Below are 27,507 nucleotides of genomic sequence, written 5' to 3' on the forward strand. Positions count from 1 at the left end.
ACCAGAATTTACTTTATTTATTCATGGTGATAATGGGCCCAAGTTTCAGGCCGCGCCTAGAACGGCGCAGCCCCGACTTGGACGTCTGTTTTTCGCGCCCGAAAGTGCGCCTAAAAAATACCTGCAGATTCTCTGGCTCCCTGCAGGTCCTTTGCAGCTCGGCGCAGCGCAGCACGAGCTGTGGGGGGCAGATCCAGGTACCTCTGCACAGGCGCGCTAGAGTGGGTGCACATGTGCAGTAGCTCCAGGTGCCCAAAACTGTGTGGGAGGGGCCCAAAGCACGCAGCCCCTAGCCCTGGCCGAATGGCCTCACTGGAGAATGGCCTCACTGGAGCTGCGAGGATCAAGCTGCACCTCCCTCGTCCAGCTCCAGCTCCAGCTGACTCTCTTAAACCCCCCCCCCCCCCAAATCTCCCCCCCCTCAGCTCCCCCCGGACCCCGCTCCGACCCCCCCCCCCTCTAAGCTCCCGCTCCGACGACCCCCCCTCTTCTCCCCCCATCTCTCCTCTCCTCTCTCCCCCTCCCTCCCTCTCCTCGCCTCCCCCTCCTTGTCTCCCCCCTCCCTCCCCCTCCTCGCCTCCCTCCCCCTCCTCGCCTCCCTCCCCCTCCTTGCCTCCCTCCCCCTCCTCGCCTCCCTCCTCGCCTCCCTCCCCCTCCTCGCCTCCCTCCCCCTCCCCCTCCTCGCCTCCCTCTCCTCTCTTCCCCCCTCCCTCCCTCTCCTCTCTTCCCCCTCCTCCCTCCCTCTCCTCTCTTCCCCCTCCTCCCTTCCCCCTCCTCCCTCCCTCTCCTCTCTTCCTCCTCCTCCCTCCCTCTCCTCTCCCCCCCTCCCTCCCTCTCCTCTCCCCCCAATCCTCTCCCCCTTCCTCCACCCCTCCCTCTCCTTCCCCCCCCCCGCCTCCCCGCCCCCGCCCCCCTCCTCCTCCCCTCCCCTCGCTGTCAGAAAAACATAGACACTGACAGACAGAGAGTGAGACACTGACACTGACAGACAGAGAGTGAGAGAGACACAGAGAGAGAGAGAGAGAGAGAGACACTGAGGGGGGGAGGGAGGGGGCTCCCGGTGCTACAGTCGGTGAGTAGAACATTTTTTATTTATTGATTTTTAAATTTTTTTAATTAATTTTTTTGGATTGATTTATTGGTTGATTTATTGATGTATTTATCATTTATTATTGATGATGGCTCTTTATTTGTAAAACTGAAGTGTTTAATGTTTGTAAACTTCCCTTTAAACCCCCCCCCATGCCCTACGCCTGATTTGTAACCTATGCCTGATTTTCTAAGTGTAGGCAAGGTTTTTCTGAGCGTACAAAAATCTACACTTACTCCATTCTAAGTTAGTTTGGAGTAAGTTTTCACTACCTAAACTTTCAAAGCGGGCGTAAGTGGCCGGACATGCCCCCTTTTGAAAAAAAAAATCTGTTCCAAACTGAAACTGTTCTGACTGGAACTGGAGCAAACTAAATGCCGAGAATTGCAATTTCTAAGATACTCCATTCTAAACCAGTTGCTCCAAAAAAACAGGAGCAACTCAGGCCGAAACTTGGCCCCATTGTTTGAGCAAAAATTAACGAAGCTACAGTACCTTCATGAAAAGAAAGACAACAGCTGGCATAGGATGTTATAAAATACAAAGAATATATGGGCACTATTTAAAAAAATTGTAAAGGGTTATTCACAAAATAATGATAATCATTAAAATTGCTGGTTTTACTAATTTCTAAGATTTACAGAATAGGAGATAATTTCATGCCTATCTAATAAAAGTGAATACAAGTGAAGAGAATAAAAGGTTAAATTCAATGATTCTACGCTTGAAAATAATCTGGGGTAGAGAATCGCACTACATCATTGTGTACTTATCTCCAACCAGTGCTCCCTGTAAATGTGGAATTGTTGAATTTACCATAAAAATGTGAACACTTGTTCTAACAAGTACAGTTTTATAGCCTGAATTGAAGCTGGTGTTTTCGAATATTCTCTGCTTCAACTAAATCGAAATGCTCAAAGACCTATAACATCTGTTACTGTTGTCATCTGTTTTCTTTGTGACTGAGGAGTGCTGGAGGCTGCACACTGCCAGCCCATCCAGCTACTTGATGAACAGACTTTTTGTCATAGTTCGCCTGCTGGAAAATGAAACTGAGGGCAGGAAGTCACTTATTCAAGCACTTATATTCATGTTGAAACAATTTCTTTAAAACTTTGTTTTTTATGTCGTTAATAAACTTTCAGTCAAATATGCATACATATAAAAAAAGAACTGAAATGTTAAATAATATCCATAATAGTACTGTGCTACTGTCAGTAAAGAAAATGGCTGCAACAGAGGGTTCCTGTCCATTACATGGCAACCTTGAAAAAGAAAAAGCAAATGTAAAATCCTGCTGTCTAAAGTTCCTCATCTTAAATCCAACTGTTTCAAATACACCAAATCAAGTAAAGCAAGAGAACCAAATATATTTGTGACACTAAATTGTTGAAGTTTTCCTGTGAGCTTTTCGTTGAAGGTGCCACATGCTGCTCCTCATAAACTTTCAAGTAAAAACAACAACACCTTGCATTGATATAGCAGGTGCCAACAGAAAAGATCAGAGCTAGCTCAGCATAGAGTGAAACATTTCCAGCAGAGGAGCAGGAAACTGAAGTACTGGAATAGAAGCAGTCCAGCAGAGAATAAAATCTCAATAGAAAGCGACAGCAAAGTTGAAAGTCACAGAAAAACTGAGAAGCCAATGGAGAAATGGGCTTCAACCCAGGAGAAAATAAATTTCTGTCCAGAGACTTCACCCAAAATGTTGAAAGACCATCCAGTGATGCAGCTTAACTGATTGCAGTGCAGGCAGGTACAGCAGGAGCGGCGAGGTCAGGGCGAAGGAGCAACAAGAGTTCGTAGAGGGATGTGATCGGGGCCCAGAAGAGCCAGGGGCAGCACAGGCTAGCCCACACTGCGATATGTGTGCGCACTCGGTCCATGCAGTGGAGCTGGTCTCCAGGCGTCTTGGTTAACCCTTGCCACTGAACCAAGACCTAGCTCTGTCAAGTGCGTGTAGTGGCTGGGGTGCAACGGCCATCACATGTTAAAAAAAAATCCACGTACAGGCATCTTCCACCCTTCAGGATGTAGATCGGGATCTGGAATATCATTGAAACACCTGTGAACTCATCTGTTTTTGGCGTGGAAGCAAGTCATCCTCGTTTCGAGGGACTGCCTGTGATGATGATGATGATTAACTGTCTTTCCTGCAACAGATGTTTGCCTGTGGCGCATTCGCCCGCCAAGCCACTGGAGCATTCTAATCTGTCAAACTGAACAGTCACTGTGGTCTTCCCCTATTCTATTCATTTGTATGTGAAAGCTGATCAGGGAACTCATCACATCTCATCTACTTGCTGCTGCCCCTTAGCAACATCATCTGAAGACATGGGTCAGCTTCCAAATATAGGCTGACAACACCCAGCTCCACCATCTATCTCAACCCCTCCACTGCCTCTTTACTGTCAGAATACTTATCCGGCATACAGTCTTGGATGAGCCACAATCTTGTCCGGTTAAATGTTGGGAAGCCTGAAGCCATTATCTTTGACTCCTGTCACAAGCTTAGCGCCACCAACCTAGATTCCTTTCCCCACAACAGCTATTGTTTAGGATTGAACCACATTGTTCACATCGTTAACATTCCGACCGCACATCCTTTCCATCACAAAGACCATCTACTACCACCTCCATGAAATTGCCTGCTTCTGCCCCTGTCTAGCCCAACTGCTGCTGAAACCCTGATCCATGCCTTTGTCACCTCCAGACGTGACTATTCAAATGCTCTCCTGGCTGGTCTCCCATCCTCCACCCTCCATAAATTTCAGCTGATTCAAAGCTCTGTTGCCCATATTAAATCTTGTGCCAAGTCCCGCACACACATCATCCCTGTGCTTGCTGACCTATATTGGCTCCCGACTCTCCATTACCTCAAATTTAAAAATCTCAACCTCGTGTTCAAATCCCTTTATGGCTTTGCCCAACCTATCTACAACATCCTTCAGCTCCCAACCCTAGACCCCCTACCCCCACCATCCCACTCCGAACTCTGTATTCCTCCGACTCTGGCCTCCTATCACACAACTGTGTGGATGTACCCTTTGGCATCTGCTTAAACCTCTCCACCTCCCTCTCCTCCTTTAAAGCCTCCTTAATACTACCCTTTTTGGCTTTTATTCATTTTTGGTTTTTGGTGGTGGACAATTAAACAACTAATGGGAGAAGGCACCACCATAAACATCCCCATCCTCAATGATGGTGGAGCTCAGCAGATGAGTGCAAAAGACAAGGCTGCAACCATCTTCAGTCAGAACTGCCCAGTGGATGATCCATCTCGGCCTCCTCCTGAAGTCCCCATCATCACCGAAGCCAGTCTTCAGCCAAGTCGATTCACTGCATGTGGTATCAAGAAATGGATGAGTGCACTGGATACAGCAAAGACTATGGGCGTCGACAACATCCCGGATGCAGTACTGAAGACGTGTGCTCCAGAACTAGCCGCGCCTCTATCCCAAGCTGTACGAGTACAGCTACAACACTGGCATCTATCTAGCAAAGTAGAATATTGCCCAGGTATGTGCTGTCCACAAAAAGCAGGACAAATATAATCCGGCCAATTACTTTTGTTTTGCATTGCATGTTAGCTCAGTTTGAACGTGCACCCTCTTGCAATTTTAATTTCTAACTTTAAGACTCTGCTTGCACTTATTTGAGCTCGCAGTGTTAGTAAGCTTCATGCTCCAGTGGTAGACCCACCTTACTTAGTTTGGCATGTGGATAGGATAGACCATATCTGAAATTCGTGCCAAAGATTGTATCTGAGTTTCATTTATCTCAGGAAATAATGATGGCGAAATTTTATCTGTCACCGCACGCTTCTTCCTTTGAAAGGAAGTATCATTTTTATTAATGTTCACAGAGCCTTTGCGTTCTCGGTCACTAGAACTAAGGACATTTGTTGGTTCAGGCAGCTATTTGTTTGATTTGGTAGCAAAACAATAGGTAAGCCCATCGCTAAACAACATCCAGTGCACTGAGTAGTAGAATATATTTCACGTTATTCCTTAGTAAGGAAAGTTGAAGGACGTTCTGTTTATACTACTACCACGACATCAGCTAATGTGAAAAGGTTTCTTCTTGATGTATCTGCAAAGCTGATATATGGGGTATTCTATTGTGAAGTGTTACTGTCGTAACCTGACAGTACAAAACAATAAGCAATAAATGATTTACTGTGGTTCCACAATATTAACATTAACCATGGAGACATCTGTCTCTGTCTTTGGTACTAGCATAATTCATTGTGGAGTTTGAATAAATAAGGAAGAATGTTAAATAAACCTGAGCCTTAGGATAGTATCACTAACTCTTTGACTATGCAAGATCTAATTCACAAGCAGAACTCCCTCCGTGGTGCAAGTTGAAGATTGATCTTTTGTATGTTTCACTGTTCAGTTTTGCTTTTCACATGGTTGAGCAAGTAGTTCAGCCATACGGGCCAAGAGGATCATAGATTTGATATTTGGTCTATCTGTGCCGTGTTAGCCCATCTCAGTCAGAACAGCAGTAAGGATGCTGCAATTGGTCTCAGTGCTTCTGGGTTTGGGAGGGGAAAGTTGATCAGCATTCCCACTTCTGATTGCTATCCTAGGACTCTTGCACGTATGTAGTTGTTGGGTGAGGACAGTATAGAACTTGGCTATGATGCTCTTAACAGTTTAATTCCCTGCCAATACTTGCTATTAAGGCTCACACATGTATACTGGCCACTTCATAAGGAGCTGGAAAAAAAAAACACTGGCAAAATAAAATTATGAAGCTTTGACCGCTGAATTGAAAAGAAAGTATTTGTATGTATTTTTCAGGTTTGCATTTTTTAAGTTATTACATTTAGCAGAGTTTTACAGAGGATGTCTCTTAAATCTTTCAGCCCTTGGGATAACCTGTTTTTAGAAAACGTGCACTATAAACTTTCAATATGTTGTCGACATCTCTTATTTTCTCAATCTTTAAACGTGAGCTCTTTAATGTGCTGCATTATTTTGAAGCTATTTCTGTCACATTTAAACTTAATAATATGCTAGTAAGTTGAATTATAATGTCGGTTACTAAAAGAAAAAGCAATTTTTTTATTAAATTAGTAAAAAGTTCCTTAATAGTTTACCACATTCTATATTTCTTGACTAATTGTCTCCCTTGATCTTAATTGTGTTGGTCTTTTCATTATATATAAAAGAAAACTTGCTGTGAACACTGCATTGTTTTGGTGCAGACATGTACATGCAAAGGTCTTGTGAATGGAACTTCCTGGCGTGTGAAATGTGAGACAAGGAGTCTGAGGTACCTGAAAAGAATTGTTTGGCATTCCTGTGGCTGAGGGGCATTGACTTTCAAAGAAGCTGATTGGCTAGTAGGACAATAAGAGAAAGAGGCCACATCCGTGTTTTTCCAGGTGCTTCTTTTGTGATCTCCATCTTTTTAAAGGGAAGGAGTCAGCAAATCCAATCATTATGCTGAAAAGATAAGAAATATACGAAGGCAACTTGTACTGTGCAGCAAGCAGCCTTTAAACTAGCTGGAATGGAGGAGTATTCATTGACATCTGCCGAGTCATGTCATTCTCTGTACAGCGATAGGATTGCAGATTGTTACAGAACATCAAGGCCGCGATATTAACCCATCCGTTACGAGTGGGACAGGGTCAGGAGCGGGGTTACAATTGACAAAATGGGCAATGCGACCCCAACCAGCCGCGTATGTGTCTGTTGCCATTTTTACGGCGGTGGGTTTCATGGGTCCGGGTGCCCTGCTGTGGAGAGGCGGGACACTTAATCAACATATTTAAATCAGGTTCGTATAGTGCAATTGGGAGCCCGATTTAAATTTTTACAAATGCCGCGCGGGTTTCCCAGGGGTTGGGAAATCCGACAGTGAAAGGGAGGCGGGAGCTGTCGGCTCCACAAGGTTTAGTCTCTTTCGCGGCACTCCTTGTGTGCTAGGAGGCACAGGAGTGCTTCCCCCCCCCCCGACCCCTCATGGAAGCCTTCAGCCTTCTCTCTGCCGATCGCAGTCTGTCTCTCACCCTTGCCGTAATCGCCGACCTCCTCGCCTCCAGCCCCGTTGGCCTCTTCCTCCCTCCAGCCGATGGCGGCTGATCCTACCTCCCTCCACCCCGGACCCGATCATCAACCTCCCCCCAGCCCTCCACCCCCGGACCCGATCATCAACCTCCCCCCAGCCCTCCACCCCCGGACCCGATCATCAACCTCCCCCCAGCCCTCCACCCCCGGACCCGATCATCAACCTCCCCCCAGCCCTCCACCCCCGGACCCGATCATCAACCTCCCCCCAGCCCTCCACCCCCGGACCCGATCATCAACCTCCCCCCAGCCCTCCAAGACTCGACCAGGCTGTCAATTTAGCCGTCTGCCGGGCGGAAAACTGATAATGATAATGATGTCCTTTTGTTAAGTTCAGCAGGATCTGCATGTCCCCGTCGGGTTTTTCAACCTCTCCCCACACATTCCCCTTGAATATCAGGGTGCAAGTTTCTTTTATTCTGACAGGTTGGAAGGTCAGTGCTGGTGATGCATAAAACACCTATTTAATTTTCTCCCCTCATTTCTTGAAAGTTCTGAGTACTGGCTATCCTCTAGCTCCTCTCAACATATGTGAAGCTAAATGGTGGACGTTGTCTGGCTACTCCACGATTTTGCCCAATCGTGTCTTTACTCGACTTCCACTGATGTGCACTTTTATGTCGGTTCACCAGATAATGACAATGAGTGTGAATATTTGCTCAGTTTCTGTCTTCTGAGCCCAGAAGCTGGTGGACAATTTTAGTTTTGTTACAATAGCCTTAACTGAGATCAGCTGACATAAGCAAAGACCCAGTATTGAACCTGAGACCTTCTTGTCTATGGGACTTAGCAATTCAGTTTGTAGTGCCTTTTTCCCACTAAGCCACTGGAGTAAGGGAGCTGATAAATGTTCAATAGCACAGAACTTGTACTTGACAATTCTGCATTTTTCTTGATGGGGTTGGGGGGGGGGGGAGGTTTAGAAATCCCAACTTTCTTCATCTTTATGCACACAATTTAGAAGTTTTAAACAGAAAATGGGTTTGAAAACTAGTTACCAGATGTCTTTTACATGCCATGTTGAGACGAGCAGTGCTCACCGTTATTAACATGTAATCAGACAGCAACTTCCAGAGACCTCATATGCACAGTTAAATGTGTAAATCAGGACATTGCTGTCCAAGATGTCATGCTCCTCCAGAAGCTGTGCGATAATGGTGTCTTGCTCAGAGACTCGGCATTGAAAGACATGGAACAGCGCCAAGTTACAGTATCTACCTGATTATAAACTCGCCAGAAAAGGTTAGGACTTGTCCATGACAGTGTAAGTACCATTTTAACAGCCAAACAACCTCCCTGGTCCTGAAAATTAACATTAACAAGTGTGGAGTCCATTCCTTCAGATTTTAATTATTATTGGAGATTTAAAAAAATAATAAAATTTAAATAATTGTTTTAAACTTTTTTTCTTTCAGTCTGTTTTATCTCTCTCTCTTAATCCAATCTATTTTTCCCTCTATTTTGCTTTCTGTACCTGATTTGACATTGAATTCACTATTCTAACTGACACTTCATGGTTCAGACTCTGCACTGCTCATTAACGATTCTTCAATCTGATTGGTTAAGGAGATGCACAGTTGCTTTCCCTGTTCAAACAGATCCCAGGTCCCCTGTAGAGGGCACTTTTTCAATAGTTGGCTGACCAAAACCTCCAAACTTATAGTGCAAAAGCCCATAAAAAGTCTATGGATAAGTGCAATTATAATCAACGGCTATTGCGAAATCCATCACACTGTATTTTTCAGAAAAGGAAATTGTACTGATTGCGTTAAGTGAGTGAGTCTGGTTGTAACTATTGCACTGTATGTTCACTCGCTGTGAAATATACCTTTTGTTCACTCCTCAATATCTCTTTCTTTGACTTGGCATCCATTTTTACCTGATTACACTTCTGTGAAATGCATCAGGACGTTTTTCTACGTGAAAGGCACTATATAAATGCAAGTTGTTTTTGTTAACAATTTGCATGTGGCCTCATTTTACCAAATATTTTCTTGGTCTGCCTTCGAAGAGATTAAAGAAGTACACATGCGAAAGACGCAAATATGCAGTTACACCCCTAGGTTACACTATTGTATAGTTAGTTATTGGGCAATATGTACACACCCCATGCGCAAGACACTTCAAACTACTTGGAGTGGCCAGCACCACCGTAACTGAGAATATGCAAGACCAGACCCAAAATCTATAATACCGAGGACTCAACTTCTTGCTCTGGTGAAGGTAAAAAATACCATGGCATTATTCCAAAAATGGTTGGTTATTCATTAATTTGCTGTTTGGGACCTTACTGTGTGAAAATTGGCTGACGTATTTGCCTACATAACAACAATAACTGCACTTTAATGTAATCCATTAGTAGTAACATACTTTGGGACGTCCTGAGGGTATGATAAAAAGTTATATAATTGCAAGTTCTTCCTTGTGGCAAGGAAGGATGAAGAGTTGGAGAAGGGGAATAAAGTCATAAAGTTCTAAACGGTGATTGTAATGTTAGATGACAAAATATAAGCAATTAAATAACTTTTGAGTTAGGTTTGGAGTTCTGACATATTGTTTGCAAATGTTTTTTAGTAGCAAATAGGAATACTGAAACTTTAAAGGAGCACAGTCTTCAGTAAAATATATTGAGCAAAACTCTGTTCATTTGTTTTCAGACATACAAGATAAATAGTGTTGAAATGAGTCATCATGTCACGGCACATGATCTTACAAACATTATATTCTTCCTCTCCGAACAAACAGGTTTGCCATGATGACAGTGAAGAATGTACTTATTTATGCTCCCCATATGGCATGACAGAGGAGACAGGAGCAAGTTCTACGTTACTGACCCCAGTTTAGCACTGCCAACTAATATAGGTGGTTGAGGGAAAGGGGAGATGAGGGGTTACCAGAATTATAATGATTCCAAGTATGTTCAAAATAGTTAATTAGAAACAGTTTAATTTTGTTTAAATTTGTTTAACTGCATTTCAGAGCTTTTTTAAAACTAAATATATAGCTATATTTCTACATTGAATGGGTTATTTCTGATGTACCTATGGTATTTGATGTTTTCAGCAGCAATTTTTTTCTAGGTCCCCTGCATGGAATTTGCTGAAGCAGATTTTGGTATGGGGTACATATCTGGACTCTGGCTCAGGAATCATGTGGTGGGGATCTGTATCCTCTTTTGGAAAAGCAGTTGCTTTTGCTGGGAGTGACATTTATGCTTTTGTCTGCTGTGTGGGGTGGAGATGTCTCTTCAATGCCTCCAGTAGCAAGGTCCCTGGTGTTCCTGTACAGGAGGGATATTTCAGGAACTCTACTTGTGAGGGACTGCCAGTAACATCTCAAGAGGTGAGCACATTTCAGAACTAGCCCTTTCCTCTAAATGTGTGGTGTTAATTCTGGATGATAGTAGGAGCACATAGAGCAGCTGAGGCAAGCGGGTTAGCATGTAAAGTTAGCGTTAAGAGTTTTCCCAGCACCTTGAACGGTAATGTTAAGAGCTGGATGCCAGCAGATCACGTTTTGCATGAAGATGATGAGCTGATTCGACAGACATTTGCTTGTGCATGGTTCTCTGTGCTGGTGGCTGAAGCTCTTGTGGTGGCAGATGTGGAAGCCAGTAACTAGCCTTGGGCAAGAAGGCGGAAAGGTAGAGAAGGCTGTGAGGGAGCCATAACTTCCATTTTTTATTGAATTTCTGGGCTCTTGACGAGAGTTCTGTCAGGAATTGTTAGTGTGGTCAGAGCTATCACCTTAGGTACCTACGTATGTTAGGTACCTACATATGGCAGGGACTTTAAACAAATACTTTGGCCGGGATGTTGCTCACCTCAGCAGGTCCGGGGCGGGCGACGTCGGTGGTGGGTCCCGACCCGTAGCTGGTTCCGTCCCGCTGTTCAGAATGATTTTCTCTTGATAGGACATGTTAAGTCCACCCAGCATGTTTGCCGGTCCAATTAGAAGAAGAGGGTCTAGTGATGTCATTTCATGACGTGATCAGCTGGTTTCCTTAAAAGGACCATGGCCAACTTTATTTTGACTTTTGTGCTGTCAGTATTCTGCAGCATTGAAATGTAAACACTGACAATGACTGCACAGAGGTGCAGGGCTGCACCCAAATTCTCCCATGACACTCTCCATATGCTTATAGAGGAAGTCATAGCACGCAGGGAGGTCTGCTTCCCTTCCGATGGGCGGAAGACACCTCCCCAGAACACCAATGCAGTCTGGTTGCCCATTGTACATTAGATTATGAAACAGTAGTACAAAACCACACTTGCCTTCATCTTTCTGTGCTTCTCATCACATCCCCAAAACTCTGCCTTCCCTACCCTACTCTAGCACATCCTTACTCACACCAACTTACCTTGCACCTCCACCTATCCCTCTCTATCTACATTATCACATCCTCATCTAACTAACCACCCCTCACACTCACCCTCATCATAGTGCAATCATACCAACTGACAACACACGAGGATAGCCACTTGGGTGTTTTATCCAATGTTCATGTAAAGTTTCTGTTAATCTGGTGTCAAACATTGAAACCTTTATTTTCAACACTTGCCATTCTTGGACAGATTTGTGTTCACCTTTGGAAGTGGCTTAGTGAGTTGCAGTGAATGGTGAAACATAACGGTACCCCCCAATGGTGATGAGTGTGAAAGGAATGTCTTGGACATTGTAGGGATGCTTTATGGTGTTGGTGTGGGGTGGTGTCAACCAGCTGCATTATGTGGCAGCCAGGGTCAACTGAAGTAAATCTGGCCATGGCGAGGCCATCCCTGACCTTCCGGGCAGCAATGTGCTTGGGTGCTGATGCTGTCTGTCCTGTGCAGCATCAAGTGATTGCGGAGTAGGTTGTTGTTGGTGCTGCTGGTGTTGAGGCTGATTATGGTTGAATTCTGAGGACCAAGGTAAGACAGTATAAAGGACCAAGGTAAGACAGTATAATGTTGATGGAATAGATGGCAGGTAAAGTAGAGATGACAGAAACATTCTGTCAATGATGAGAGAGTTCTTCCAATGAGGGGATACTGGATGGAAAGTGGAAAGCCTGCAGAATCTGTGCTGGAAATGGACTGAGATACAGCTTGTGGCTGAGGAAAGTTATGATCTGTCAGGTGGGAGCTTTTACTGTACATTTGAAGTTGTCAAGTAATCAGCTGGAGCAATGGGCACTGAACTCTAGTCTCAGGCTGACAGCTGTGGTCCCCGAACAACGTGGTTCCCGTGGCCATGAAGTTAAAGTGAAAAGGTAAGTTAAAAATGCCTGTTAATAATCTGTCAACCAGATGCTGATGAGATTAATTGGGTCCCCGCTGCTGCCTGTCGGGTTTACTCAGCATTGACAGACCCGACATTGGGAAAGGCACGTGGTTCCAACCCGCTGTCAAAGAAAACACTTTCCCACCCAACCGATCACACTCTCTGACCCCCCTGGAAAATTCCAGCCTTGTACCTGTCTTCACAGTAAAAGACACAAAAAAAAGCATACCAAACGTAGTGGGAAGTGAAGGGGCTAATAAGAGTGAGGAACTTCAAGTAATTATTATCAGTAGAGAAAAAGTACTTGAGAAGTTAATGGGACTAAAAGCTGATAAATCCCCTGGACCTGTTGGCCTACATCCTAGGGTTCTAAATAGGTGGTTGCAGAGATAGTGGTTGCATTGGTTGTGATCTTCCAAAATTCCCTATATTCTGGATCAGTCCCAGCAGATTGGAAGGTAGCAAATGTAACCCCGCTATTCAAGAAAGGAGGGAGAGAGAAAACAAGGAACTACAGGCCAGTTAGCCTGATATCAGTCATCGGGAAAATGCTGGAATCCATTATTAAAGAGCACTTAGAAAATCATAACATGATTAGACAGAGTCAACCTGGTTTTATGAAAGGAAAATCGTGTTTAACAAATTCAGTTTTTGAGGATGTAACTAGCAGGGTAGATAAAGGAGAACTACTGGATATAGTATAGTTGGACTTCCAAAAGGTATTCGATAAGGTGCCACATAAAAGGTTGCTGCGCAAGATAAAGGCTCATGGGATTGGGGTAATATATTAGCATGGTTAGAGGATTGGTTAAAAGACAAAAAACAAAAGTAGGGATAAATGGTTCATTTTCCGGTCGACAGACTGTAAATAGTGGGGTGCCGCAAGGATCAGTGCTTGGGCCTCGGATATTTACAATCTATTATTAATGACTTAGATGAAGGGACCGAGTGCAATGTATCCAAGTTTGCTGACTATACAAAGCTAGGTGGGAAATTAAGCTGTGAGGAGGACACAAAAAGCCTGCCGAGGAATATAGACTGATTTACTGAGTGGGCAGTAAATTGGCAGCTCGAGTATAATGTGGGGAAATGTGAGGCTATTCACTTTAAGAATCGAAAAACTGGTGAGAAACTATTAAATGTTGGTGTTCAGAGAGATTTATGTGTCCTTGTACAGGAAACACAGAAAGTTAGTATGCAGGCACAGCAAACAATTATAAAGGCAAATGGCATGTTTGCCTTTATTGCGAGGGGTTGGACTCCAGTAAGGAAGTCTTACTACAATTGTACAGGGCTTTGGCGAGACCACACTGTGCACAGCTTTGGTCTCCTTATCTGAGAAAGGACGTACATGCCTTGGAGGTGGTGCAATGAAGGTTCACTAAATTGATCCCTGAGATGAGAGGGTTGTCCTATGAGGATTCAATAGATTGGGCCTATACTCTCCAGAGTTTAAAGGAATGAGAGGTGATCTCATTGAAACATATAAAATTCTGAAGGGGATTGACAGGGTAAATGCTGAGAGGTTGTTTCCCCTGGCTGGGGAGTGTAGAACTAGGGGGCATAGTCTCAGGATAATGGGTTGGCCATTTAAGACTGAGATGAAGAGGAATTTCTTCACTGAGGGTTGTGAATCTTTGGAATTCTCTACCCCAAAGAGCTGTGGAGTATATTCAAGGCTGAGATAGTTAGATTTTTAACTCTTGGGGAATCAAGGGATATGGGAATTGGCAGGAAAGTGTTGAGGTCAAAGATCAGCTATGATCTTATGCAACGGAAGAGCAAGTTCAAAGGGAAATATGTCTTACTGCTGCTTCTAATTTTATGTTCTTATAATCAGTTTTAGTGATGTTGATTGAGAGATAAATATTGGCCAGGACACCGGGGATAACTTCCCTGCTCTTCTTCGAAATAGTGCCATGGGATCTTTAATGTCCACTTGAGAGAGCAGACGGGGCCTCGGCTTAACGTATCATCCGGCACCTCTGACAGTGCAGCACACCTTCAGTACTGCACTGGAGTGTCAGCCTAGATTTTTGTGCTCAAGTCTCTGGAGTGGTTCTTGAACCCACAACCTTCTGATTCAGAGGCGAGGGTGCTATCAACTGAGCCACAGCTGACACTGAATCAGGGATTCAGCTGGATAAAACAGTGGCAGCCTTCTACTCTCAGGAGTAGAAGTTGGATCATACCAATAACCCTTTCACCTTGGAGATGATTATCCCAGAGACAACTCTCGCACCATTATGTCATTCATACTGCTCAATATGTATGTGCCAAACTTGAACTCTCCCAAATTCCCCACAGCACAATTCTTCTGACTCCACCCACACAATGAAGGCACAATGATTGTGAGAGGGGACCTGAACTCCCCACCTATAGTTGGATAGATTTCCAGCGGAAATGGGCCACCCAGGGCAAGCAGCCAGAACACCAACAACAACTTTAGAAAATGTCTCAAGGCTCGCCACAGAGGCATAATAATCCCAACAGCGATATAATGAGCTAGGACTGGTAGATACATGGTGAACCATGCAGAGAATGGAATTCACCTTGTACTTAAACAAACATAAACTATACTCCACAATTTACAATTTAATCCTGAAGTAATCAAACCTAATGCAAGTTAAAAGCTGCCAAATAGAGCCCATATGTATCTCTGATCTGCAAAATAGCGCCCTTTACCATGTGTCAATTTAAAGCCCCTTTTTTGTAGTTCAAACATGTCAGCCACCTTGCACACATACCCAGAAAAGGTCAGAATGGGATCACGAACTAGCAATTTTCTCCTAGTACCTCGCATAAGGCAAGAACCCAAGCCTGCAGACAGATAAAACCCTATTGATATTTGCTGACCCAAGCAGACTCGACCGCGCTCAAATTACCCCAAGCCCAAAATGGTGCATAGTTTCTAGTATATTTTTCTGTACGTACTGTATGAAAAATTTGACAGTGTTTCACAAACTAGATATATGTATTTTTTTTCTTTAATAAAAAAAGAAATGAATTGCAGGAGATTGGAATACCTGTACAAACTTCACATTTCCTGAGGTGATTTTCCCCTTGCAGTTCTGTCTGTGCAGGCATAAATAGAGAAAAAACCACTTTCTCTTTGGAGCAGATCTTTCTATCCAGTATGTTCGTTTGATGCAAATGTACACACAGTATAAACAAACACACGCATGTGCATGTCCTGAGTTTTGGCATTTCATGCTTGCTCATAGTCAGATATATTGTGTATAAATCAGTAATTCAATGATACGTAATTATGGTTCTGTCTCTGTAAAAGTATAACAAGTTCCAACAGTGCAGACTGGATTGCTGCTGTTATTGCCAAATTTTATTTTCTGATTTCATTTAAAAGAGGTGGCTCACGTCCTTAGTTACCATTGATATTCAGCATTGGAGATGAGGCTTTGCTTGTAATTGGTCAAAAGGAAGTATCATCATTTTTGGAAGGCTGTTTTGGGGTTATTAAAATCATGATACCGGTCTCGTGACCTTCGTAAATCAGAAAGGATAATTTTCATTTTTAACAAGGCCAAAAAAAAAAGCTTAACTGATCTTTGCAGCTAGGAATCTCTTCTATGTGGATGAATGTTACCAAAATCTTTAGATTTTTTTAAACTTTGGGAGCAAAATTGCCCTTCGCCCTGATTGGGAGCGGTAATCTTCCAGACCATCCGGCCCAAAAGTCCTGCCCCGAAGTGGAATTGGGATTGTGCGCACCTCAAAGGAAGCAAACCGCTGTCTCCGGCACTCTGCTTCCTTGGAGAGGCGCTCCCGGGGTAGGAGCTCAGCGCCGCGCTCAGGAGTCCAGCGGTACGTGGAGCATTTGCGTAGTGCTGGCGCGTTACAACGCCCGTCCCCTTGATTTAAAGGAGAGGGCTGCTGCGCACTCTGCAGGCCCTTTAGTGGCCAGCCACTGGTCCACCAGTGTTGTGATCGACCGGGCCAGTGGCCTGGAACCCAAAACGGCGTGCCGGGCTGCATAATAGCAGCCCAGTTGAAGCGAGGGCCAGCATTGTCCGGCCCACCCAAGAGTCAGCCGACAAAATAAAATGGTGGCCCAGGGTGCTAAAGGCCTCCCGTTTAAGGGGTGCCCCGGTGGCGGATGTCTGGTGTTGACATCGGCCCACGCCAGCCTTGCTACAAGGGGCCGGCGCGGGGCGTAAGGGATCGACGCGCATGGCAATGACATAATTGCTGGAGTGTGCACCAGCCTGGGGTGCTAATCGCAGCCCTACCAGGACAGCGCCCCCCCAAACCTCCGGGACAATTTCCCGGGAGGCGCTATCGCCCCACCTCCCACGGGCTTTAATGCCATTGCATCCTGTTAGCACCCCCCGGAGGCATTAACGGGGCTATAAAAAGGGGCAAATTCACCCCCTTTGTATTTTAGATTGTGCTAATGTCAGAAGTATTAAAAAGGAAGGGTTGACCCCCCCAAAATGCAGTAGAGAACAGAAGGAACAGCATACACAGTCTATCCATGTGCACAGTGCAGTGCGCATGCTTAAGCTTGTTCTTGGTGCCAACAAGGCCACAGCATCCAATCGGGCCTCATTGTGGTCTGGCACCAAACCAGTTTCTTTGGAAACAGTATTACCGATTAATTAATAATATTTATTGAATCCTACTACTAATGTGACTGTTGCCCTCCTTCCCTGGATGAGGTTGGGAGATGTAAAGCAGTATGGCATGATGCTTATACGCTTCCAGGTACAAAAAAAAAGTTAATTATATATGGGATTAACTGTAGTCACAACAAGTATGTCTCTGTTGTACTTGCTGCCTCCCTGAAGAAGGAGTGGTTCATAAGAAAGGATGCCATAAATGTTTTATTATATTAACAGTTTGCTGATTTATAGGAACATTTAAGGAAAAAAAAGTTAGTGCACATGGCTTTTACAAAACTGTGTTTCCGTTTTAAATCAGTAATGGCCAAGAAAATGTGTCAAAGTGTACTCTCCACCTTCATTCCCTCCTGATTGCACAATGTTATGTGGATTAGCGTAGATGAATGGAAGACTTTGAGATATCACATTTCGATCCAGATTTACATCTTTCCTGTGTTTGAAAGGAGCCAGCTGGAGTGTCTTGTTTGGTGAACCTACATGTTTTCTTATTCTGAAAATGATCTAACTTCCTGTGTGTAGATTAACACTGGCAGGTTAATGTCTTTTATTCACGTGGCTGGAGGGGAGAGCGGCTGCCATTCTGAGGCAGCGTTATTCAGGTGATGCGAGAGAGACAGGTAGATCAGGTATCACGCTGACAGCAAAACAAACCTGGCTCCTAAAAAGGGCCTTCTCTATTCTCTTCTTTCCACCTAATTGCTCTTCTCAGACACTTTCATGTTGCAGTGATAAGTTATAAGATTTAAGCATCTAAGATTTCTGAATCCCTGTAGTAACAGGAGGGATAACATTTATTAAGCAACCAATGAAAGGATAACATAGAACCTTTTTTTAAAAAAAGAAGCATTTAATAACACTGAAACATTGTTCAGTGCTATTCAGTGTTGAAAATTACAATAAAGGGTTGGTCATGGCTGAGGCAGTAGGGCGGGAAAGAAAGAGTAGAAGAAAAAGCAGTGAGATCTTTTAATAGAGAACTGAAAATTGCAAAATCTACAACACAGTTTTCAAGAGTAAGCAGAGGCCTTTAAAAAATCAAAGTATTAAAAGGAATTATTAATTCTATTTATTCCATTGATCTTTATTAAATTCTTTAATCAATGCAAATGGCATCAAGATTGCTGACTTGATATAATTCTAAAGTTTGTCAATTTAAGGACGCTGTTTTAATGTATTGCAATTGTTGCTGCAGCAGCTCATGTTAATGACTACATCTTTTGAACTACTCTAGTACTGGGTCTTGTGCAGCTCCCCTCATTTACATTGCTAAATCCAACTACCTTATCCCAGTGGCAAAATCATGTTACTTATTAAATGACAAAATGGATGATGGCGCAAGGCAAAAGGGACAAAAGATGGGTCTAGAGGAGGTGTAAATTGGAATAGCAGAATCATTACCAGTAGCAGCTATCCGAAATAATGGGAGCAGTGATTATGATGTGAAATTGTTGAATTTCAGTGTTGACCCCTTGCCACATCATCCCTTTTGTCATTTAATCAGTCCTGCCTTCCACCCTATCACAGACCTTCCCTTTTGCTCTTTCCTCCCCTCCTCCCTTTCCCTGCCTCTGCAGTTGCTTAAAACCTGTCACGTCGCTAACCTTTTCCAGTTCTGATGAAAGGTCATCGACCTGAAATGTTAACTTCTGTTTCTCATTCCACGGGTGCTGCCTGACTTGCTGAGTGTTTGCAGCAATTTCTGTTGTTATTTCAGATTTAAGAACATAAGAAATAGGAACAGGAGTAGGCCACCAGGCCCCTTGAGCCTGCTCTGCCATTTAATAAGATCATGGCTGATCTGATCATGGACTCAACTCCACTTCCCTGTCTGCTCTCCATAATCCTTTATTCTCTTATCGCTCAAAAATCTGTCTATCTCCACCTTAAATATATTCAATGACCCATTTTCCACAGCTCTCTGGAGCAGATAATTCCACAGATTTACAACCCTCTGAGAGAAGAACTTCCTCCTCATCTCAGTTTTAAATGGGCGGCCCCTTATTCAATGTCCCCTAGTTTTAGTTTCCCCTATGAGTGGAAATATCCTCTCTGCATCCACCTTGTTGAGCCCCCCTCATTGGGCCCAAATTTCTCCAAGATTTGGCCCCCTTTTTTTTGGAGTAAGTAGCTTTTTTTGGAGTATCTTAAAAATCGCAAATTTTCCCATTTAACTTGCTCCAATATAAGTCAGTTAGTTAGGTTTTTTTCTAGTTTAGTTTGTTCTCGCCAAAAGGGGGCGTGACAAGCCACTTATGCCTGTTTTGACCACAGAAGCAAATTTGGCCAGCTGAAAGTTACTCCAAACTAACTTAGGCCAGTGTATGTGGCCACTTTTGTAGGCACAGAAAAACCTTACCTACATTTAAGAAATCAGCGCAGGTAGCCAGAGATAGCGGGTGGTGGGGGGGGGCGTTGGAAGGTGAGTTAGAGGATTCTAAAGCACTAAAGACCTTCACAACATCAGCACAACATTACAACATCTTCAGCACAATAGCTGCACAACATCATAAAAAATACATGAAAGATAAATCAGCTTCTGAAAATAGAGCAGTCCTACCTTGCCAACTGCAGAACGCACCAGCTAATCCTTCCGACAGGGCTAGGGCGGCAGGCACGCGTGACTGTAGGGGTGAGGGATTTTTACACTTTACAGTTGGCCCTAAATGTTGCGTGGTCCTAATGGAGCATGATTCAGTTTTGATGCAAAATATCTTTTATTGGAAATGTTACAGTGCACTTCAACGACAACAACAACAGCAACAACAGCAAAGAAAGGCTGCACCCATCCCTCACCCACATCTTGGGGAAAGTGCACTTTCTCACAGGGTCGGTGATGGTGGTTGGGGGCCCGGCTTGGGTCTGACCGGTGGCTAGTCCGTGGATTGAAGTGGGAGTGGCATTTGAGTATCGGCCTTTGTGCCCTTATTGCAGAAGCTAGCTCCCTCATGACATCTGCCATCATCTGCACACCCTCTGAAATGCCCACCCTCACTTCCCGTCTTAGTGCAGAGATTTCACCCGACAGTGTCGCGACCTCATCACGCACCACACTGACGGCTGCCACAAGTGATCTTGTGAGGGCATTGGTCTCCTGACCCAATGACAGAACCTGATTAACCTCTGCTGAGGGCTGCATCTCAGGAGAGACTGGTCGGCTTCTCCTTTCCCTCGCCATGGGTCTGCCTAGTGGCACCCCTCCAGTGTGAGGCGCAGGCTGGGACGGTGGGGGACTGGGTGTCCCAAAATGCATTTCCCGACCGCCACTGGGACCCGCGACCTCGGAAGGTGAGAACCCATGGAATGTTGCCGAGGAGCTCATGGAGGGTTCTGGCAGTGTGATGCCCTGTGCTATGTCCTGATCCATATCACGGTCAGCATTCTCCCGAGCACACATTTCCATGGACCCCTCCTCCCCCCACCTGCCTTGGTCTGGAGAGCACGCATCTGGATCCTCGGGTGGATCTTCAAGATCTTGAGTGTCGACTTCTTCTGCAAAATACAACAGAACAGTCAAATGGTTAGCAGCACAGGAGGGGGCAGGATGGGTGGCATGAATAGTCTCACGCGCAACAGGCCAGTCAGCAGGTTGATTTGAAGGGCGACTATGCATTTTAATGACTCACCCTCACCCTCACGTGTGGGTCCAGCTTGTACAGGGCTGATTCTTTTTCTGCCGGTGCGACTTAGCAAGACAGCAACCCTTTGTTCCAGGGGTGAGAGTTGGTGCAGATTTGGCGGACCTCCTCCTGTTCTCTCCCTTTTGTTGTGGGCCAGTTTCTTCTGCAAAGATGAAAATATTAATTTTCAGACATGGTGCGCTTCTGATGGGTGGGACACATACAGATGGTCACATTTTCCATTGCAATTTAATTTAAAGATGAAGGTATTACTTACACTCACTACTTGACCAACGTCTTGCCATTTCTTCTTGCACTGGTTTCCAGATCTTGCGGTGTTGACCCCAGCGGAGTATTCTTCTGCAACGAGATTCCATCTTTTTCTCATTTACTTGGGTGAAACTTTTGACGGGCCACTTTTGCTGATATCCAGTTCCAGCCATTTCTCCTCAATTACAGTCACTAATTTCTCCACTTCCTCATGGAGGAAATTCTTTGTTCGTCTTGCGCCATTCGTCTATTGGACTCAAATGCAGGTAATGTTCAAAAATCACACCACACCTTTCTTCCACCTATCCAGCACTCCTTTCCACTCCCTCAGCCACACAAAAATCAATATTCAAACCTCACCTTTATATATGCTCCATTGCCAATGATTCTGAGGACGCTGTCCCTTTAATTGGCCGATTGCCAAGCGTCCTGTTGCACTGCGCATGCGCGCAAGCTGAACTGTCCATTGCGCATGCACGCAGGCTCAAACGGTCATGCGCCCCCCTGCCGGCACTCCACAAAACGCTGGGCACAAGCTCCGCCAACCCCCCCACCTCCCCCCCCACCCCCTCGGCTCTGCAACGCCCACTGATGGATCCAGACGACGAGGGAGCAACCAAATTCAAAGGTACATTTTCGGCGCTTTTTTCCCCCCACAAAGTCGCGCACCACATCTAACTACGCCGCTCTAAGCGGCTGGGGAAATTTGGGGCCATTATCTTATATGTTTCGATAAGATCATCTCTCATTCTTCTGAACTCCAACGAGTAAAGACCCAGTCTACTCAATCTATCATCATAAGGTAACCCCCTCATCTCCGGAATCAACCTAGTGAACCTTCTCTGAATAGCCTCCAATGCAAGTATATCCTTCCTTAAATACGGAGACCAAAACTGCATGCAGTACTCTAGGTGTGGCCTCACCAATATCCTGTACAGTTGTAGCAAGAATTCTCTGCTGTTATACACCATCCCCCTTGCAATAAAAGTCAACGTTCCATTTGTATTCCTGATTACTTGCTGTACCTGCATACTACCTTTTTGTATTTCATGCACAAGGACTCCCAGGTCCCTCTGTACTGCAGCACTTCGCAATTTTTCTCCATTTAAATTATAATTTTCTTTTCTATTTTTTCTGCCAAAATGGATAACCTCACATTTTCCCACATTATACTCCATCTGCCAAATTTTTGCCCACTCACTTAGTCTGTCTATATCCCTTTGCAAATATTTTGGTGCCCCTCGTGTAGGGATTACCGAGACATGGCTCCAGGGTGACCAAGGCTGGGAACTCAACATCCAGGGGTATTCGATATTCAGGAAGGATAGACAGAAAGGAAAATGAGGTGGGGTAGCATTGCTGGTTAAAGAATAGATTAATGCAATCGTAAGGAAGGACATTAGCTTGAATAATGCGGAATCTGTATGGGTAGAGCTGCGGAATACCAAAGGGCAGAAAACAGTTGTGTACAGACCACCAGACAGTAATAGTGAGGTTGGGGATGGCATCAAATAGGAAATTAGGGATGCGTGCAATAAAGGTACAGCAGTTATCATGGGTGACTTTAATCTACATATAGATTGGGCTCACCAAACTGGTAGCAATACGGTGGAGGAGGATTTCCTGGCGTGGATAAGGGATGGTTTTCTAGACCAATATGTCGAGGAACCAACTAGAGAGCTGGCCTTCCTAGACTGGGTGTTGTGCAATGAGAGAGGACTAATTAGCAATCGTCGTGCGAGACCCCTTGGGGAAGAGTGACCATAATATGGTAGAATTCTTCAATAAGATGGAGCGTGACACAGTTAATTCAGAGATTAGGGTCCTGAACTTAAAGAAAGGTAACTTCGATGGTATGAGACGTGAATTGGCTAGGATAGACTGGCAAATGATACTTAAAGGGTTGACGGTGGATAGGCAATGGCACACATTTAAAGATCACATAGATGAACTTCAACAATTGTACATCCCTGTCTGGAGCAAAAATAAAACTGGGAAGGTGGCTCAACTGTGGCCAACAAGGGAAATTAGGGATCCAAGGAAGAGGCATATAAATTGGCCAGAAAAAGCAGCAAACCTGAGGACTGGGAGAAATTTAGAATTCAGCAGAGGAGGACAAAGGGTTTAATTAAGAGGGAGAAAATAGAGTGTGAGAGTAAGCTTGCACGGAACATAAAAACTGACTGCAGAAGCTTCTATAAGTTTGTGTAGAGAAAAATATTAGTGAAGATAAATGTCGGTCCCTTGCAGTCAGAATCAGGTGAATTTATAATGGGGAACAAAGAAATGGCAGACTAATTGAACAAATACTTTGGTTCTGTCTTCACTAAGGAAGACACAAATAACCTTCTGGAAATACTCGGGGACCGAGGGTCTAGCGAGAAGGAGGAACTGAAGGAAATCCTTATTAGTCAGGAAATTGTGTTAGGGAAATTGATGGGATTGAAGGCCGATAAATCCCCGGGGCCTGATAGTCTGCATCCCAGAGTACTTAAGGAAGTGGCCCAAGAAATAGTGGATGCATTGGTGGTCATTTTCCAACATTCTATAGACTCTGGATCAGTTCCTATAGATTGGGGAGACCAAGCATAGATTGGATGACCGTTTTGCAGAGCACCTCCGTTCTCTGCAAGTGGGACCCTGAGCTTCCGGTCGCCTGTCACTTTAATTCTCCACTTCATTCCCACTCTGACCTCTCTCCTTGGTCTCCTACACTGTTCCAACGAAGCTCAACGCAAGCTCGAGGAACAGCACCTCATCTTTTGTTTAGGCACTTTATACCTTCTGGACTCGACATCGAGTTCAAAAATTTTACAGCATAACTGCTGCCAATCTTTGGCTCCCTTTCCCTCTCTTCCCCCGCCCCCCCCCCCCCTTCGCCCTCCTCCCCTCAAAGCCTGTTTCTTTTTTTCTCCTTGTCTCTAATGGCAGTTGGTCATTATCTCGCCATTCACACCCTATCTTGACGAATGTTTTTCTAACTCGTGGCATTACCATTTGAATTTCTTTTGTCTCTCTAATCTCTCCTGTCTTCCAACCTATCACAGACCTTCACTTTTGTTCTTTCTTCCCTCCCCCTTTCAGTGCTTGTTAAGAATCTGTTCTTTCTGAACACTCTGCAGTTGATGAAGGTCATCGACCCGAAACATTAACTCTGCGTCCTCTCCACAGATGCTGCCTGACCCTGACATTTCCAGCTTTTCTGTTTTTATTCCAGATTCCAGCATCTGCAGTATTTTGCTTTTGTATTAGCTTTTAAATTTGATTTTTTACCATTTCTTTCCTGCTTTGACCCCATTTTCTGATTCGCCTTTACGTTTATACATTCTGTCCCGTTCTGGTTTTCATTTCCCCCAGTCCTACCCTGATCTATTGCCTTCTCCTTATTCTTTGACTTTTTAAATTTTCGCTCACCTGAATCCTTCCCCCCCACTAATTAGTTTAAAGCCCTCTCTACAGCTCAAGCTATTTGATTTGCCAGGACCCTAGTCCCAGCACAGTCTAAGTGGAGCCTGTCCGAATGGAACAGCTCCCTCTTACCCCAGTACTGGTGCCAGTGTCCCACAAACCAAAACCCATTTCTTCCACACCAGCCTTTGAGCCACGTGCTTAACTCTCTGATCTTATTTACCCTATGCAAATTTGCTCATATCTCAGGTAGTAATCCAGAGATTATTACCTTTTCCAGCATCTGCAATATTTTGCTTTTGTACTTTTATAAAAATTGGTTTTGCAAAGGTACAAAGGGTATATTATTGGAATCTATATGTATGTTCTGAAGCTTAAGATCATGCAATACAAATCTACGAAAAAATTTAATTTTTCCAGAAATAGATGAGCACATTGAATTACTTGGGCATTTCAATATTTGTTAATTATATCTTTATTTGCCTCATAACTGAAGATAATGTCGTTTTTTTGGCCCTGAAAATTCATGGTACAGTGCAATTCAGTAAAAGGTGCAGTCAGAGAAAAGGTATAAACAATAACGGATGCAAAGGGAATCAAAACTAAGGATGAGCACAAGCTTCTGAATAATTACCTTCTCCAAGTATTCACAAGGGAAGATCTAAGTAACATACCTTCCCCAGACACAGATAACCAAAGTAAAATCAGCAGCTTCAATGCAAATAAAATGGAAATCCTGACAGGCTATAAGGGCTCAAAACAAACTGGTCACCAGGGATAAATGATATTTATCTCAGAGTACAGAGACTAGGGAAGAAATTTGCAAGACACAGACAATCATTATGCGAGAGCCACTGGACACTGGGGAGGTACCAGTGGATTGAAAATTGGCCAATGTGGTACCTATATTAGAAACCGGCAACTAAAAAATGTACTTGTTTGTCAAAGGTAAAGTTGAGTAGTATTTGTATAATAATAACTTAACAAGCAGAAACCAACATTGTTTCAGAAGGGGAAGATCACGCCTGATTGATTACCTCAAGTTCTTTGAGGGAGTAACCTCCCAAGTGGAGCATGGAAAGCACGAAGACATAACATATCTAGACTTCCTAAAAATGTTTGTGTCTCATGCAATGTTATTAGTTGTATTCGAAGCTGTGGAGATTCAGGGCAAACCCTAGGAATGGATAAGAAACTGGTTGAAGAGTAGAAAGCAACAAGTACTCAGAGGAGTATGTCAAGGTGAATGGGTAATTACTGAATAGGGTGCCCCAATGCTCAGTGTTGGGACCACTAATGCTGGTCTTACAGGGTTACATAAGATAGTAAATGTTCTGGAAAAGGTAAATCCAGAATATTACTTTAAATTGTGAGAGTAGGAACAGGAGTCACAGGTTCAAACTAGTAAAAGATAACTTTAAGACTGATATCAGGAAGTACTTCACACTTGGAATGGACTTCCTGGTAGAGTGGTGGACACTGTGGATGCATTTGATAAACAATTGAATATTGCAATGAGGTGGATTGCAGGACTTTTCTGAATGGATGATCCAATATGGGCTGAAACTGTAATTATGTTATGATTTTGCGGTCTTGGTGTAAGTGCTGTGATGCTCCGACCCCAGACCCCACCAGTTTTCAAGGTCAGGGGAAGATTCCTTCATTAACCTACCATTGACGGGTGCCTGTGTCACTGGAGCTGAATCTGAGGTGCCCATCATAACTGGAATGCTGGAAAATCCAGTGGAGATGGCCTGGCTAGAGAGCTGATGGGTTGCTCACAGGCCACTAGGGTCCTCGTCAATAGGCCACATTAAAAATTGTTTTAAAAATGACTTGCTGTCAGATCTTTGGGAGTCCCTACAACTCTTGGTAACAACTGTTGGTGGGTTGCGGTGTATGCTTGGTTAGACCAGGCGTACCTCCGCCAACACTGGGTCCCTCTGAAGGCCTGGAGCACTGGAACTCTCAACAGGAAGTGCTCACCCTTGTAAGGAGTGGGTGGAGGCTGCACCTCCACAACGCTATCCAAAAAAGGTCTCTGCAAGGCCAGGGCTTGTCAGATCTCAGTCATAGAATGATAGTAATTACAGCATAGCAGGAGGCCATTTAGACCCCCGGTGCTAGCACTCTCTTCTGTAACCCCATTCCCCCAAATTATATTACATTCCTCCTTTTTCAAATACCTATCCCTTTTAAGTGATGCTGTAGTCGCTGCCTCAATAACTATTTGTGGTGAAGCATCCAATGATCTAATAGCACTCACTTCAAGAACCTTCTTTCTCATTCCCCCTTGGTTCTTCCAGTAAGAGTCATCAATTGGAGACGGAAGACATGGGTATGGTCCTTGATGAATATTTTGCATCTGTCTTCACAAATGAGAGGGACGATGCAGACACTGTAGTTGAGTAGGAGGAGGGGGAGTATGAAATATTAGATGAGATAAACATAGTGAGAGAGGAGGTAGTAAGGGATTTAGCATCTTTGAAAGTAGATAAATGGCCAGGCCTGGATGAAATGTATCCCAGGCTGTTAAAAGAAGCAAGGGAGGCAATACCAGTCGAACCATTGGTAAAAGATCTAAAGGGGAGTATCGGAGACATTTTTTCGCTCAGAGAGTTGTCGGGATCTGGAACGCTCTACCTGAAAATGTGGTGGTAGTTGATTCCATAAATAATTTTAAAACAGAGTTGAACAGGTACTTCAGGATGAGGAGGAACTTAGTGTTATGGACAGAAAGCGGGCTGTGGGACTAGAATCATAGAACAGTTATAGCATAGAAGAAGGTCATTCGACCTGTTGAGCCTGTGCCGGCTCTCTGCAAGAGCAATTCAGCTAATCCCACTCCCCTGCCCTTTCTCCGTAGCCCTGCAATTTTTTTTCCTTCAGGTACTTATCCAGTTCCTTTTTGAAAACCACGATTGAGTCTGCCTCCATCACCCTTTCAGACAGTGCATTCCAAATCCCAACCACTCGCTGCGTAAAAAGATTTTTCCTCACTTCGCTTTTGGTTCTTTTGCTAACCTCCTTAAATCTGTGTTCTCTGGTTCTCGATCCTTCCACCAATGGGAACAGTTCTTCTCTATCTACTTTGTCTAGACCCCTCATGATTTTGAATATCTCTATCAAAGCTC

At 44.2% G+C, this 27,507-nt stretch overlaps 1 protein-coding gene and 1 pseudogene across 2 annotated transcripts in view; one reads left to right on the forward strand and one right to left on the reverse strand.

Annotated features, from left to right (window-relative positions):
* The window catches only part of afg2a (AFG2 AAA ATPase homolog A), a 594,246-nt gene that overhangs the window by 383,011 nt on the left and 183,728 nt on the right, over positions 1-27,507 (forward strand). The window lies entirely within an intron of this gene.
* Positions 1-27,507, reverse strand: part of LOC139228211 (RLA class I histocompatibility antigen, alpha chain 11/11-like) — a 127,140-nt pseudogene that overhangs the window by 61,461 nt on the left and 38,172 nt on the right.

This window comes from Pristiophorus japonicus, chromosome 2, assembly GCF_044704955.1.
Source record: "Pristiophorus japonicus isolate sPriJap1 chromosome 2, sPriJap1.hap1, whole genome shotgun sequence".
In the NCBI taxonomy this organism is placed as follows: Eukaryota; Metazoa; Chordata; class Chondrichthyes; family Pristiophoridae; genus Pristiophorus; species Pristiophorus japonicus.